Below are 16661 nucleotides of genomic sequence, written 5' to 3' on the forward strand. Positions count from 1 at the left end.
AAAAAAAAAAAAAAAAGAAAAGAAAGAAAGAAAAACACACACAACTTCCTTGGTAACTCTTATAAGCCTCCTAACTTCCTGGAGCTAGCCATGTACTCCCCCAGCGCTGTACCAAGGCAGGTTTCTGGCCACCACAAACCATTCATCCATTCTTTCCTCCAGTATTTAATGGGTGCATGTGAATGTACCAGGCTCCTTGCTGGGCTCTGGGAAATAGTCCTGCAAGGACAAGCCAGATCTGCCCCATGCAGCAAACATGAAACTGGACTGCATCCATGGATGGTCTCCAGGAATTCATCCTATATTTTTACCTAAAGTGTGAACACCTAGGGTGTTCATGAAGAGGATTCACTGTATGTCTTGCTCCACTCTATTCTACTTCATTGAAATAATCGTTGGTGGGTTTTCCTAAGCTCTAACAAGGAACAGGCCTTAGTTACTCTAATTGACCTCTCGCCTGCATTTGAACACTTCCTCCTTGAATTTCCTGTTCATTTCCATTGCCCCACCTTCTCCTGCATCTCGTCTGCGCTGTGACCACTCTTCTTTGCTGCCTGTACTCTCTGGGGCTTTCCAGAACCATTCCTGAACCTCCTTCTGTGTCACCTGTGTCACGTTGTCACTCACATTCCCACGATGTCAACTACTGCCCGTATCCCGAGGAAACCCAAATCTTGACTTCCAGTCCCCAAGTGGCAGGCCTGAACGCTCATTCAGCTTATCCCACAGGTCCATCAAGCTCAACAAATCTGAAACCTTATCCGCAAGCCCACTTGGCTTACCATCAAATCATCCACCACTCTTCCTGCTTCATCCCCTGAATCCACATCTCATCTATTTTCCCTCCTAAATGACTTTTAAATCTGCACCTTACCTTCTATTTCTTAGCCAATTCTTTATCATCTCATCTCATCTTATCAGTAACTTCTGACCAAATCTTCCAGCCTCTACTTCTTCTCCACTGCTCCATAGTGTCTTTCAATAATGCAAATTTGAATTTGTCCTTGAAATTCTCCAAGGGCTGCATAAGCATGAGCCTCTTTGGCATGGCATTTAAGTTCTCTCATCTATCCACTCCCATTGCCATTTCCCACCACCCTCCACACAAATGCACCTCATATTTCTGTTTTCACAGACCAAGACCGCCATGCTCCTGCATGTTTCCTTGATTTCTCTGATTCTCCTATCCCTGGCCTCCTAGCTAATACTGACTGCAGGCTTTCCATGTGTCTGATACATGGAAAGCCCGTAACACGTATGAATTTATGTAATCCTCACTTCGACCCATACTAACTCATATAATCCTCACGTCTACCCTCTGAGTATGCCCAGTTATTACACCCATCCTACAAAAGGCAAAACTGAAGCACAGAGAGATTAAATAATATGCCTAAGATTCTTTAGCCAGCAAGTAGTAGAGTTGGGATTTGAAACCAGATAGTCGGGCTACAGTCTTTGAGTAACACATATTTCCCACCAAGATCTGAGTACTCAACTCAAAGACCATCTTCTCTATGATTGTCCCCACCCTGATCCCTGGATTCCAGCAGTTAGGCAACTTTCTCTCCCTGCATTTCTCTGACACCTTCTATATACTTCTCTTACGCTTATGACGTCATACGATAAACATTTGCCTACATGACCATCTCCCCTGCCAGACTGCACTGCTTAAGGTCAGAGACCTGGTTGCACACATCTTTGAGTTTTCAGTGTCAAAGTGAGTGCCTGACATATGTGTGCTACATGGAGTGGGATAAATAATGAAAAGAGGAAAGAGCTACCTAACTGGTGTCGGTCTTAAGACAGCGGCTATATTGTTTGTTATTGTAAAGGAATGCTTGTCCTCCTTGGCAGATGTATATTATACCATATGGACAGATGTAGTAGCAACTGTATCTATTACTGTACTTCCTGGCTACAGTACCAAATGTGAAATGGAGAATTACCACTCAATCATCATGACTGGGTGAGACAAACATATTTGTTAAAATTGTCCTGATTATTTTTTAAATGGAAAAGAATCCTGAAAATAAAGCATAAATTACTTGATTAACAAAATAACATTAACTAAGATGCTCATAATACTTTTTTATCTTGTTTCAAATATTTAAGTTAAGGCTTTGAGTTTTTTCAAGCACAGGAGTTCTAACAACTATTTTCCATAGTAATAATCTCAGTACAATAATAAGAAATAAGATGGAAACATCTAGCTGAAATTGACTATCTTGTCTCTCTCTAGCTCTCCTCCTGTCTCTACCTCCCTCCCCTCCTGCCCCCAACACACACACACACACACACACACACACACACACACACACTCTCCCTCTCACTGTATACCTATAAGATGAAAAAATTAACATAGTACTCATAAATATGTAATATTTCCAGATAAAACATCCAAATATTTGGAAATAATTGTTGCCACAAAAGCTTAAAAATTCATATTAAGACACAATATTCACTGATAAAATAGTTGCAGTTCTGCTCAAAGAAACATGTAAAAGTAAGAATTTCATACTTCAAGGATCTGTCTTTAGCAGAAAGAGCAGAAGTAATCTGAAAAGACAGATTGCTAACATTTCTGGTAGTTCATCTAGCTAAAATTAAGCCTGCAGGGTGGCTACACACAGACACAGTTCAAAGCCACTCGTCTGAGATCCACAGCCACCACCCTCCCACACTTCACTTGGGTGCTCACAATTTTGCCCAGCATTTACACTAATGTCCTATGGATTCAAGCTTGCTGATTTATAAATGTATAAAGGTAAATGTGACTGATGGAGGGAACCTATTTTGTTTTCAGTAAAACATGGAGTTATAGCTTATGAATTCAGAATAATGACCATTTTTTAAAGGGTAAAGCAGACAGGATTAGGCAGGCCTCAGTCAGAGTGGGCTCGGTGTAGCCGCAGGGAGTCTAACGTGACAGCCGCAGTTCCAGAACTCCCACAGAACTTGCCAGAGTGGAGGCTGGAAGCAAAAGAGCCTTTTGGCTCACCACCCCCCACCCTCCGGTGTTACCAGTGAGGCCAAAGGAATGACTGCCTGGCCTCTTTCCTCCACGGTAAGAACCATTCTAAGAGGGATTCTTAATCAGGACAAGGGGTGCACCTCAGAACGGTCCCTAGGAAATTGGGCACCATTATTCCTTTCATACAGAAGAGCCAACAAAAGCAATATTCCCGTGGGTCACCTTCTAAACAGGAAAAGGAATATTCACCAGAGCCAGTCTGTCACCTCAAGGTACATGTGGATCTGTTGGTTTTAGCTGCTCCACACTCATGGTAGAGGAATGGACTTGCAGTAACAGCTAGGACTGGAGACCAAGAATGAGAAACTGTCCAAGACCATCACTGATGATGTCACAATGTCCCACTGTCCCCGAGTGTCTACCCTGCACCTCTCTGCCCACCCCAGCTTAGCCACTCCTAGTTGAGACCAAGGCCCAGCCTGGGGTGTTTGTCTTTGACAGCTCTGGTCAGTGGCAGAGAATGAATTCATTGAAACCATAATGTGTGAAACCGTTCCCCAGGTGGCAAGGTAGATGGTCCTCTCGTGTCCTGGATGTTTGTCCCTGGATACTTTTGGTAATCCTCACTGAGACATTTTCCCCTGATGATGACGGAGGGACCTGGGGATGCAATCACCCCTGCTTCCTGTCTAGTTTGTGGATAGTATATTAGGCCTGAACATGTCTCTGGGCCTCAGCATTCTCTATTACAAACTGAGATTGAGTTGAATTACAATAAGTTTCCAAGAAACCGTAAGTTTGTTCGATTCCTTCCTGGTAGGCTATTGTGAGCTGCCCTCAAAGATCAGAAAAGTATAGACAATTGCATTTTTTCACTCATTCATTCACTCTGAATACATGAAGTGCTGAGACCAGCACTGTCTGACAATACGATGCAAGCCACAAATGCAGGGCAAAGGAGAACGTTTACCTTTCCTTGCAGTGACGTTTTACAAAGTAAGGAGCATCCTAACCGCTGAACACATGGGGGTGCCTGCAGAGCGCCACCCCAGGGAGGGCATGGAAGCTGCGCCTCTTCCACAGGGCCTTGCCCTGTGCCTCTCTTCATCTGAATTGTCTTCTGTATCCTTTATTATATCCTTTAGATAAACTAGCAAATGGGCTGGGCGCAGTGGCTCATGCTTGTAATCCCAGCACTTTGGGAGGCTGAGGCGGGCAGATCACCCGAGGTCAGGAGTTCGAGACTAGCCTGGCCAACATGGTGAAACCCCGTCTCTACTAAAAATACAAAAATGAGCTGGGCATGGTGGTGGGTACCTGTAATCCCAGCTACTCAGGAGGCTGAGGCAGGAGAATCACTTGAATCCAGAGGGCAGAGGTTGCGGTGAGCCAAGATGGTGCCACGGCACTCCAGCCTGGGCAAAAGAGTGAAACTCCGGCCCCCAAAAATAAATAAACTAGCAAATGTAAAATCGATGTAAAAAAGAAACAACAGGCCTCACCTGTTTTATTTCTGGCATCTTTTTTTTTTTTTTTTTGAGACAGAGTCTTGCTCTGTTGCCCAGGCTGGAGTGCAGTGGCTTGGTCTTGGCTCACTGTAACCTCCGCCTCCCGGGTTCAAGAGATTCTCCTGCCTCAACCTCCTGAGTAGCTGGAATTACAGGCGCATGCCACCACCTGGCTAATTTTTGTATTCTCAGTAGAGACAGGGTTTGACTATGTCGGTCAGGCTGGCCTCAAACTCCTGACCTCAAGTGATCCATCTGCCTCAGCCTCTCAAAGTGCTGGAATTACAGGGGTGAGCCACCATGCCTGGCCTGTTTCTAACAACTTATTTAACCCAAGATATTCAGAATATCAGCATTTCAACATGTACTCAATGTAAAATATCAATGACACATGTTACATTATTTTTTCCAAGTATGTCTTTGAAATGTGATGTGTATTTTTCACCTAACGTATATCTTAATTTGGCCTATAGCCATACTTCAAGTGTTCAGTTGAATAGTGGTAGTGGCTACCGTACTGACCAGCATGTGCCTCAGCAGTGGCTGTGCTGGAATAGATTTTCAACAGTTGAGAGTAATAAGTACTCTTACCTTCAGGAGACACATGAAAACCAAAACAAACCTGAAATATTTACATATTACCAACAGTAAGCACGAAACTATTTAGTATTTGGAAAGTTAACATAGCTCAGCTGGAAAAAAGCATGTGGTAAAGGGCAATAATAATTATTCTTAAAAAATAAATATCTCTTGGATAAATGTTTTCAGTGTCTATAGCAAACTAGGAAAGCCACTCATACACATGTATAACATCTTTCAAGCACCTGTAATTTGCTCGACCCTGAACATGTTATCCTGTTCAATGTGATTTCCGCACAGGGATTTTTCAATCAAAATAAGACGTAGGAAACACAGAGACACATTTCACAAGCACTTTAGAGTTCTGAGGTTTTGCTGGGCTACACAGGAGATAAGAAAATGCCACTTTCTCCATATCCTTCATGATATGTCACACTTTTAAAAGAAATTATTTGGGATGGATGAAAAGAGAAGAGTGTGGGGAAAGGGAAGGTTTTTGTGCAAATATTATGAAACCAGAAAAGGTTCGTATCAGGGTCAGGCTGGCCTAGAGCACTGTGAAAGCGGAAAATAAAAACAAAATGCTAAGATTGTGAGATGAGCATTTTGAGAACATATGTACCAAAAGAAATTAATGAAGGAATCTAAAGGTAACACACCACACACACACACACACACACACACACACACACACACACGTGCAGCCCAAACAGGTTAATCTACTGTGGGAGGTCAGAGAGACTCCTTCAGGATATTTGGGCGGGGAGATGACTGGGCAAAGGTCTTTAGGGATCAAATGTAACATAGCAGCTCTTAATTGACCAAAGGTATAAAAGAGAGGAAAATGCTGTGGCCACAGATCAGCACAATGAAGCCAAACAATTTTGTGGAACGCCTGGCCCCAGAAGGGCAATGCGGGGGGATGGGAGCTGAGGAGAGAGGAAGGAGGCGGAAGGTCCTTGTCAAGCCTGCCAGGGTGAGCTCTGGGGAGGTTTTGGTGACAGCACAGTGCAGATCAGGTCTAGCTGGAAAGAACTGCCAGCAGGAGGGGTGAGCAGGGAGGAAGGGATTATTTTCATTCTTGATCGATAGGATACAGCCCTACAGAGTAACAGCATAGCTGTGAAATGTGTAAGAGAATCCCTCGCTCAGTCCGTGCAAGTGTGACAGAGCTACATGCCTTGGGTGAAGTCTATGGCGCAGAGCCCAAGTTCCTAGTCCACCACCATTGAGCCAGGTGTTTTGTTGGGTTGGCTGATTTTGTGCCTGAGAAGGATCTGCGAGTTGATCCCAATCCTTCAGATGGATGATTTTTCAAAAGAAGTAATGGACAGTATTGACAACTTCACGGTGTCACCAACCCCGCCTCCACCCCCATGTGATCTCTACATTATTTGAAGTTCAGGCCACTTGCTATTTTCTTTTTACAGTTTGTTTTCTTTTTATATAACTTAAAAACTGAGGAGTGACATCAGCTTTGAAGCTTTTGGAAAAGGCCTGTGGGTTCCATGAAAGAGTCATGGGCTAAGAAACTGTCTTCCAGTTTGGCTGTCACCGTATGACTGGACAACTCATAGCTGTCTTCTTTCAGCCTCAATTGTCCTATCTGGCGTAAAAAGAGAAGTTTTGTTCTAAAATTTACATGGAATAGCAAAACAATTTTGGAAAAGGGTAACAAAATTCAAGGACTTACATCTGCTGATTTCAAACCTTACTGTAAAGCTCCAGTAAGACCCTATAGTCCTTGCATAAAGATAGACGTAGATTAATTGGAAAGAATTGGGAATCCAGAAATAAACCTTTATATTTGTGGTCAATTGATTTTCAGTAAAGGTATCAAGGCAATTCAATGAGGGGAGGACAGTTTATTCAACAAACGTTGCTGGAATAACTAGATAATCTTATTTAAATAAGACTAAATCTAGACTTTGTGCCATACGGTCTTAGTCCATTCTCACACTGCTGTAAAGACACTAAATCTCTCTTCTTCATAAAGAAGAGAGGTTTAATTGACTCATGGGTCTGCAGGCTGTACGGAAGCATGATGGCTTCTGCTTCTGAAGAGGCCTCAGGAAACGTTTCCTCATGGCTGAAGGCAAAGCGGGAGCAGGTGTCCTACATGACAGCAGCAGAACCAAGTGCTGTGGGGAGGTGCCACACACTTTTAAACAACCAGATCTCACGAGAACTTACTATCATCAGCACCAAGGGGAAAACCCGCCACATGACTCAGTCACCACCCACTAGCCCCCGACCTCCAACATCGAGGATTACAAGTTGACATGAGATTTGGGCAAGAACACAGATCAAAGCTGTATCACATACCAAAACATTTAACTAAAAAATGAATCAGAGACCAAACCATAAGAGGTAAAACTATGAAACTTTAGGAAAAACATAGAAGGAAATATTTATGATCTTGAGTGAGTCCAAAAGTTCCTAGACATGACCCCAAAAGCACAATACATGAAAGAAAAAAAATTGATAAATGGGACTTTATCAAAATTGGAAATTTTGTACTTTAAGAGATCAAAGAATGAAAAAACAAGCCACAGACTACAAATTATATACCTGATAAAGGACCTACATCCAGAATATGTTAAAGACTTTAACAACTCAGTAGTAAAACAAGAAATCCAATTTTATTTATTTTTATTTTTCATTTTTTAAAGACAGGGTTTCACCATATTGGTCAGGCTGGTCTCCAACTTCTGACCTCAGATGATCCGCCCGCCTCAGCCTCCCAAAGTGCTGGGATTACAGGCGTGAGCCACCGCGCCCGGCAAGAAATCCAATTTTATTTTTATCTTTTAATGTTTTTTTGAGACAGAGTCTCACTCTGTCTGTCACCAGGCTGGAGTGCTGTGGTGCGATCTCGGCTCACTGCAACCTCCGCCTCCTGGGTTCAAGTGATTATCCTGCCTCAGCCTCCTGAGTAGCTGGGATTACAGCTGCGCGACCCCATGACCAGCTAATTTTTGTATTTTTAGTAGAGATAGGGTTTCACTATGTTGGCCAGGATGGTCTCAAACTCCTGACATCATGATCTGCCCGCCTTGGCCTCCAAAAGTGCTGGGATTACAGGGGTGAGCCACCGTGCCCAGCCTATTTTACTTTTTTCATTTTATTTTTTAAATTTCTGTTACAAACCTTACTACAATGAATATTTTCAGCCATACATCCTGGAGTGCCTGTGTAGGTATATCCGTACAAAAAAACTCCTCAGAGCGGAATGTCTGAATTAAAGAGTATTTTAACAGAAATGAATGTTTTACCAAATTGACCTTCAAAAAAGTTATGCCAATTTATATTCTCATGATCAGTGTGTGAATATACATTTCCTACAAATCTTGCCAAATCCAGGTTTTTGTAATCCCTTTTACTTGTTGCCAATCTAATAGGTAAAAATAACAATATCCTGCTGTTTTAATTTATATTTTTAAAAATTTAGCTTTTAGGTTCAAGGGCATAGGTTTGTTATACAGGTAAACCTGTGTCATGGGTTTGTTGTTGTTGTTGTTTTGAGATGGAGTCTCACTCTGTTGCCCAGGCTGGAGTGCAATGGTGTAATCTCAGCTCACTGCAACCTCCACTCCCCAGGTTCAAGCAATTCTCCTGCCTCAACCTCCTGAGTAGCTGGGACTACAGGTGTGCACTCCTACACCCGGCTAATTTTCATATTTTTAGTAGAGACAAGGTTTCACCATGTTGGCGAGGCTGGTCTCGAAATCCTGACTTCAGGTGATCTGCCCGCCTCAGCCTCCCAAAGTGCTGGGATTAGAGGTGTGAGCCATGGGGGTTTGTCGTACAGATCATTTCCTCACCCAGGTACTAAGCCTAGTACCCATTTATTATTTTTCCTCATCCTCTCCTCCTCCTAGACTCTACTCTCTGATAGGCCCCAACGTGTGTTGTTCACCTTTATGTGTCCATGTGTTCTTATAATTTAGCTCCCACTTATAAGTAAGAACATGAGATATTTGGTTTTCTGTTCTTGTGTTAGTTTGCTAAGGATAATGGCCTCCAGCTCCAACCATGTTCCTGCAAAGGACATGATCTCATTCTTTTTAATGGCTGCATAGTATTCCATGTTTTCTTTATCCAGTCTACCATTGATGGGCATTTAAGTTGATTCTGTGTCTTTGCAGTTGTGAATAGTGCTGCAATAAACATTTGTGTGCGTATGTCTTTATGATAGAATGGTTAATATTGCTTTGGGTGTATGCTCAAGTGATGGGATTACTGGATCAAAAGGTATCTCTGTTTTAGGTCTTTGAGGAATCACCACACTGTTTTTCCACAATGGCTGAAACTAATTTAAACTTTCACCAACAGTGCATAAGCATTTCTTTTTTCTCTATATACTCACCAGCATCTGTTATTTTTTGACTTTCTAATAATAGCTATTCTGACTGGTGTGAGACAGTGTCTCATTGTGGTTTTGATTTGCATTTCTCTAATGATCAGCGATGCTGAGCTTTTTTTCATATGATTATTGGCTGCATGTGTGTCTTCTTTTACAAAGAGTCTGTTCATGTCCTTTGCCCACTTTTTAATTTTTTTTCTTGTAAACTTTTATGTCTTATAGATGCTGGATATTAGACCTTTGTGAGATGCATAATTTGCAAGAATTTTCTCCCCTTCTGTTGTCTGTTCATTCTGTTGAGAGTATCCTTGGCTGTGCAGAAGCTCTTTAGTTTTATTAGATCCTATTTGTCAATTTTTGCTTTTGTCATAATTGCTTTTGGCAGCTTTGTCATTAAATCTTTGCCCGTTCCTATGTCCAGAACGGTGTCACCTAGGTTGTCTTTAAGATTTTTATGGTTTTGGGTTTTGTGTTTAAGTTTTTAATCCATCTTGAGTTAATTTTTGTATATGGTGTGAGGAAGTGGTCCAGTTTCAATATTCTGCTTATGGCTAACCAGTTATCCCAATACCATTTATTGAATAGGGAATCCTTTCCCCATTGCTTGTTTTTGTCAAGTTTATTGAAGATCAGATAGTTGTAGGCTTGTGGTCTTATTTCTGGGCTTTCTATTCTGTTCTATCAGTCTGTGTTTCTGTTTTCATAACAGTACCATGCTGTTTTGATTACTGTAGCCCCGTAGTATAGTTTGAAGATTGGTAAATTGATGCCTCCAGTTTTGTTCTTTTTGGTTAGGATTGCCTCGTTTATTTGGGCTTTTTGGTTCTGTATGAATTTTAAAATAGTTTGCACGCGGGTGCAGTGGCTCACGCCTATAATCCCAGCACTTTTGGAGGCTGAGTTGGGTGGATCATGAGGTCAGGACATTGAGACCATCCTGGCCAACACGGTGAAACCCCATCTCTACCAAAAATTATTTTATTTTTTTTAAAAAAAAGCTCCTGGATTAATTGATCTTTTGAGCGGTTTTCCATGTCTCAATCTCTTTCAGTTCAGCTCTGATTTTGGTTCTTTGTCTTCTGCTAGCTTTGGGATTACTGTGCTCTTTGTCTCTAGTTATTTTAGCTGTGATGTTAGGTCATCAAATTGAGATTTTTCTAACTTTTTGATATGGGTATTTCTTTTTTTTTTTTTTTTTTTGAGATGGAGTCTCACTTTGTTGCCCGGGCTGGAGTACAGTGGCATGACCTTAGCTCACTGCAACCTCCACCTCCCAGGTTCAAGTGATTCTTCTGCCTAAGCCTCCCAATTAGCTGGGATTACATGTGCACACCACCATGCCTGGCTAATTTTTTGTATTTTTAGCAGAGACAGTGTTCACCATGTTGGCCAGGCTGGTCTTGAGCTCAAGTGATCTCCCTGCCTCAGCCTCCCAAAGTGCTGGGATTATAAGTGTAAGCCACCATGCTCAGCCTTAATAGGCATGTAGTTCTATAAATTTCCCTCTTAACACTCTCTTCGCTGTGCCTCAGAGATTCTGATATATCTTTGTTCTCATTAGTTTCAAATAACTTCTTGATTTTTGCCTTAATTTCATTCTTTACCCAAAAGTCATTCAGGTGCAGGTTATTCAAATACCATGGAATTGCATGGTTTTGAGTGAATTTCTTAGCCTTGATTTCTAATTCAATTGCGCTGTGGCCTGAGAAATTGGTTATTATGATTTCAGTTCTTTTTATCTCCTGAGGAGTGTTTTACTTCTGATTATGTGATGATTTTAGAGTATGTGCCATGTGGCGATGAGAAGAATGTATATTCGGTTGTTTTTGGGTGGAGAGTTCTGTAGATGTCTATCAACTCCCTTTGATCCAGTGCCGAGTTCAGGTCCTAAATATCTGTTAGTTTTCTGTCTCAATGATCTGTCTAATATTGTCCACAGGGTTTATAGTCTACCATTATTATTATGTGGAAGTTTAAGGCTCTTTGAAACCCTCTAAGTACTTGTTTTATGAATCAGGGAGCTACTGTGTTGGGTTCATATATATTTAGGATAGTTAGATCTCCTTGTTGAATTTAACCTTTTACCATTATGTAATGTCCTTGTCTTTTTTGATCTTCCTTGCTTTAAAGTCTGTTTTGTCTGAAATTAGGATTGTAACCCTTGCTTTTTTCTGTTTTCCATTTGTTTTCTTCATCCTCTTAAAAAGAGCCTGTGAGTGTCATCACATGTGAGATGGGTCTCCTGAAAACAGCACATCAATGAGTCTTGATTCTTTCCAGCTTGCCACTTTGTACCTTTTAATTGGGACATTTGGCTCATTTATATTCAAGGTTAATATTGATATGTGTGGATTTGATTCTGTTATGATGTTAGCTGGTTATTTTGTAGACTTGTTCACATGATTGCTTTATAGTGTCACTGGTCTGTGTCCTTCAGTGTGTTTTTGAAGTGGCTGGTAATGGTCTTTCCTTTCCATATTTAGTGCTTCCTTCAGGAGCTCTTGTAAGGCAGGTCTAGTGGTAATAAATTCCTTCAGCATTTGCATGTCTGAAAAGCTTCTTATTTCTCCTTTGCTTATGAAGCCTAGTTTAGCCAGATATGAAACTCTGGGTTGGAATTTCTTTAAGAATATTGAATATTGGCTTCCCCCAATCTCTTCTGGCTTGTAAGGTTTCTGCTGAGAGGTCTGCTATTAGTCTGAAAGGCTTCCCTTGTAGGTGACCTGGCCTTTCTCTCTTCCTGCCTCTAACATTTTTTTCTTTCATTCCAGCCTTGGAGAATGTGATGATTATATGTGTCTTCAGGATGAACTTCTTGTGCAGTATCTTACTGGGGTTCTCCACATTTCCTAAATTTGAATGTTGGTAGGCTATTCATTACTGACTCAATTTCAGAGCTTATTACTGGTCTGCTCAGGGATTCAGTTTCCTCCTGGTTCAGTCTTGGGAAGGTATATGTGTCCAGGAATTTATCCGTTTCTTCTAGATTTTGTAGTTTATGTGCATAGAGGTGTTCATAATATTTTCTGATGGTTATTTGTACATTTATGGGGTCAGCAGTAATATCTAGCTGGGTTGGGAAAGTTCTCATGGATGAGATCTTGAAATATGTTTTCCAAGTTGTTTCCATTCTGCCCATCTTTCAAGTACAGCAGTGCGTCATAGATTTGGTCACTTTTACATAATCTTATATTTCTCAGAGTTTTTATTCCTTTTCATTCATTTTTCTTTATTCTTGTCTGAATGTCTTATTTCAGAAAGCCTGCCTTCAAGCTCTGAGATTCTTTCCTCTGGTCTATTCTGCTATTAATACTTGTGATTGCATTATGAAATTCCTGTAGTATGTTTTTCAGCTCTATCAGATCAGTTATATTCTTTTCTATACTGGCTATTTTGTCTGTCAGCTCCTGCATTGTTTTATCATGATTTTTAGCTTTCTTGGATTGGGTTTCAACATATTCCTGCAGCTCAATGATCTTCATTCCTATCCATATTGTGAATTCTATTTCTGACATTTCTACCATCTCAGCCTTGTTTATAACCCTTGCTGAAGAGGGGATGCCGTCATCTGGAGGAAATAAAGTACTCTGGCTTTTTGAGCTGTTAGGATTCCTGCACTAATTCTTTCTCATATTTGTGGCCTTATCTTCATTCAATCTTTGAGGCTGCTGACCTTTGGATGTTTTTTTCTTTTATCCTATTCGATGACCTGGAGGATTTGACTGTGGTATAAGGTGGATTCAGCTGACTGGCTTTGTTTCTGGAAGATTTTAGGGGCCCAGTGCTCAGCTCCCAATTCCCAGACTGCATGCTCTAACTCTGGGAGACTTGTATTGGGCCCTGACTTTGTTCTCTGGCTCCTCAAGGTTAGGAATCCACTGCACTGTTGTGGGGGACGGGGAGTGGGGAGGTGGCTATGGGGTGAGGTGCTCCTGAACCAATGGTCACTACACTCTGATCGATGGTGTCGGCGAAAGCGTTTAGTAGTGCAGTGACAGCAGATCCATCCTCATTTGCACACGCCAGTAGCAGTGGTAGTGGCAGCTGTGGTAGAGATCTAGCAGGTGCCAGGTGTCTGCCTCCCTGCAGGCATTCACCACAGTGGTGGAGGCAACACAGCTGGGGATGTGCAGAGGGCCTCTGGTGACTGTCTGTGGTTGCGCTGGAGGTGGTGTTGGCTCTGGGGCAGAGTGCTGGCAGGTGCAGATCTGGGTACCTTCTCTGTGCCCCACAAACAGGAGTGGTCACTTAGGGTGGAGTAGGATCTGCTGTTCTCTGCACAGTGTTAGTGCAAGGGTGGGGTGCTAACAGGGGCCTAGCTGGCTGGCTCTGTGTTTGCCAAGGCTCTGTCTGCAATGGTGATCAGTCGGGGATTGGGAGGTGGCTGCGCTCCCATGCTGGCCGGGCAAGGAATGAAAAGCCCACCTGTGCAGACATGGGCCAGCAAAGCAATGTGGGGAGCTGCTGTGGACCCTGGGGAAGCTGCAGTTTGGGGAGGGAGTGTGTGGGCTGGTGTGTGGCTGTAGGGACCACCCCTCTGGAGCTCTCCACCAGTCATGCACAATCCACCGGCACAGAAGCTATGGTGTTGGCCCCCCAGGGCACCTGAAGCTGACTTGCAAGCCGGCCAGGCTGGGGCCCATCAGACAGTGCCAGCAGACCAAGGGGTGCTCAGGGCCAACTGGCCCTGTCTAATGGACAAGACCACCCTGCAGAATTCATGTCCATCCATTCCCCTAGAGCAAAAGTCTCCTATGGGAGCAAGTTGAATCTAGGGGGATGGACATTCCTGGCTGTGCTATGCTACAGATGCTACCATATGAAACCCTCTGGGCTCCACGTCAGCCAATGTGCTGCCCCTACCACTTCTCTAAGCACCTCTCCCTGCCAAATCAGGTGTCTGTAGTGGTCAAGGGGGCCTCTCCTGCCAGGGATCCTGAGGCCCATGGTGAGAGTGGGTTGCTCCTGGCCAGTTCAACTCACCCATTCCCCCAGAGCTCTTGGGGCAAGGAATGAGTCCAGGTGTGCTTGGCCTTGTGCAGGGCTTCCAGCTTTTTCCTGCTTCAGCCCTGTTTTTGTGTCTTCTATCCATCCACTCAGTGCCTTCTCTCACAGCAAGGGTTTTCAATTGCTCAAACTGAGTGCTGCAGAACATGACACATATCCATCAGTATCCTCTCCTTCAGGACTCTGTTTAGGGTCACAAACTTGGGATGTTGACCCACTGTGAATGTTCTAGGCTTAAAAATGGAGGGCCGGGCACAAGGGCACATTCCTGTAATCCCAGCACTTTGGGAGGCTGAGGTAGGTAGATCACTTGAGCCCAAGGGTTTGAGACCAGCCTGGGCAATGTGACAAAACCTCATCTCCACAAAAAATGAAAAAATTAGCTGGTGTGGTGGTGCATACCTGTAGAAGTCCTAATTACCAGGGAGGCTAAGGTGGGAGGATCGATAACCCCAGGAGGCGGAGGTTACAGTGAGCCATTATCACACCACTGCACTCCAGGCTGGGCGACAGAGTGAGACGCTGTCTCCAAAAAAAAGGGCAAAATGAAGTAAAATATAATTTATTTCTCTCATTAAATCTTCTCTTTTTGCTTAAATATTGATAATATACTAGAATTTGCTATAATAATACCATAACCTTTTTTTTTGTTTTGAGACGGAGTTTCACTCTTGTTGCCCAGGCTGGAGTGCAATGGTGCAATCTCAGCACACCACAACCTCCACTTCCTGGGTTCAAGTGATTCTCCTGCCTCAACCTCCTGAGTAGCTGGAATTACAGGTATGCACCACCACACCTGGCTAATTTTTGTATTTTTAGTAGAGACAGGGTTTCACCATGTTGGCCAGGCTGATCTCAAACTCCTGACCTCAGGTGATCCGACTGCCTCGGCCTCTCAGTGCTGGGATTACAGGCGTGAGCCACCATGCCTGGCCACTGTAACACATTTAATAACACATCTTTACACATTTAGGCCTTTAGTATATATTTGCAGAACAGATTTGAAAATCATTCATTCATTTACTCATTCAACAAGTATTTATTGAAGACCTACTTCATCCAATAAAATGAGTATTTTCCTCAGCTTAGAAAAGGGCCAAATGATTTTTTAAATTATGAAATATAACAAGTATACATAAAAGTGCAAAAACCCAAGTGTGCAGCTTAATAGGTTGGTGTGAAATAAGCCCCAGTGTAGTCGCCTTCCCACCTGGTCAAGACACAGAACATCGGCCAGGAGTGGTGGCTCACGCCTGTAATCCCAGCACTTTAGGAGGCTGAGGCAGGCTGATCACGAGGTCAAGAGATCGAGACCATCCTGGTCAACATGGTGAAACCCTGTCTCTACTAAAAATACAAAAATTAGCTGGGCCTGGTGGTGCATACCTGTAGTCCCAGCTACTTGGGAGGCTGAGGCAGGAGAATCACTTGAACCCAGAAGGCGGAGGTTGCAGTGGGCTGAGATTGCGCCACTGCACTCCAGCCTGGGCGACAGAGTGAAACTCTGTCTCCAAAACAAAAACAAAAAAGACACAGAACATCACCCCAGAGCACCAACACTTTCATCCCGGATCCTACCCTTCCCAGCACACCACTGGTCACCAGGACACACACAGATGTCTCATGATACTCAGGAAGCTCTGGACCCCTGCCTGTATGGGCCCTTCCAAGGCCCTGGTCATTTGATTTTTGTGAAATTTGCAAAAGTAAGCATTTTGCCACATTTGGCTAAGACCACCGTTTAACTTTTAAAACCATTTTTGGGTATGTCATTTCACATTCTTTTTCTTAAATAAGGTCTCCCCAAATTGTATAAGCTTCAGGACCTACAAAGCCTGGATCTGCCTCTCGAATTACTTTCCTGTGAAGTATTCTTTGCTTCTGGAGGGATTATGCAATCTGAAACTTCATTTTCCAATATGAAATGTTCCAATTATTTCCAAGGGTGCTAACCCTTGGCTGATCACATTGCTGTTGGGAGAGAAGAGCTGACCTGCCCTTCATGGAGCATGGATAGTAGCTGGGGGTTGGGTTTCCAGCAGTGGACCACCGGAGCTGGGCGATACCTCAGCCTGGCTTGCTTCTTTGTCTTTATTTTCCCCATCTACCCCTTCACCCTGTGCACCTTTCCCATCCCTTCTGTGTCATTAATTGAGGAAGGCAAAGAGTAGTGGTCTCTGTAGAAACCTGTTTGGAGGCTCTGTGGTTTCCACAGCATGTTAGATGACAT

This window comes from Cebus imitator, unplaced genomic scaffold, assembly GCF_001604975.1.
Source record: "Cebus imitator isolate Cc_AM_T3 unplaced genomic scaffold, Cebus_imitator-1.0 Scaffold828, whole genome shotgun sequence".
NCBI classification, from domain to species: domain Eukaryota; kingdom Metazoa; phylum Chordata; class Mammalia; order Primates; family Cebidae; genus Cebus; species Cebus imitator.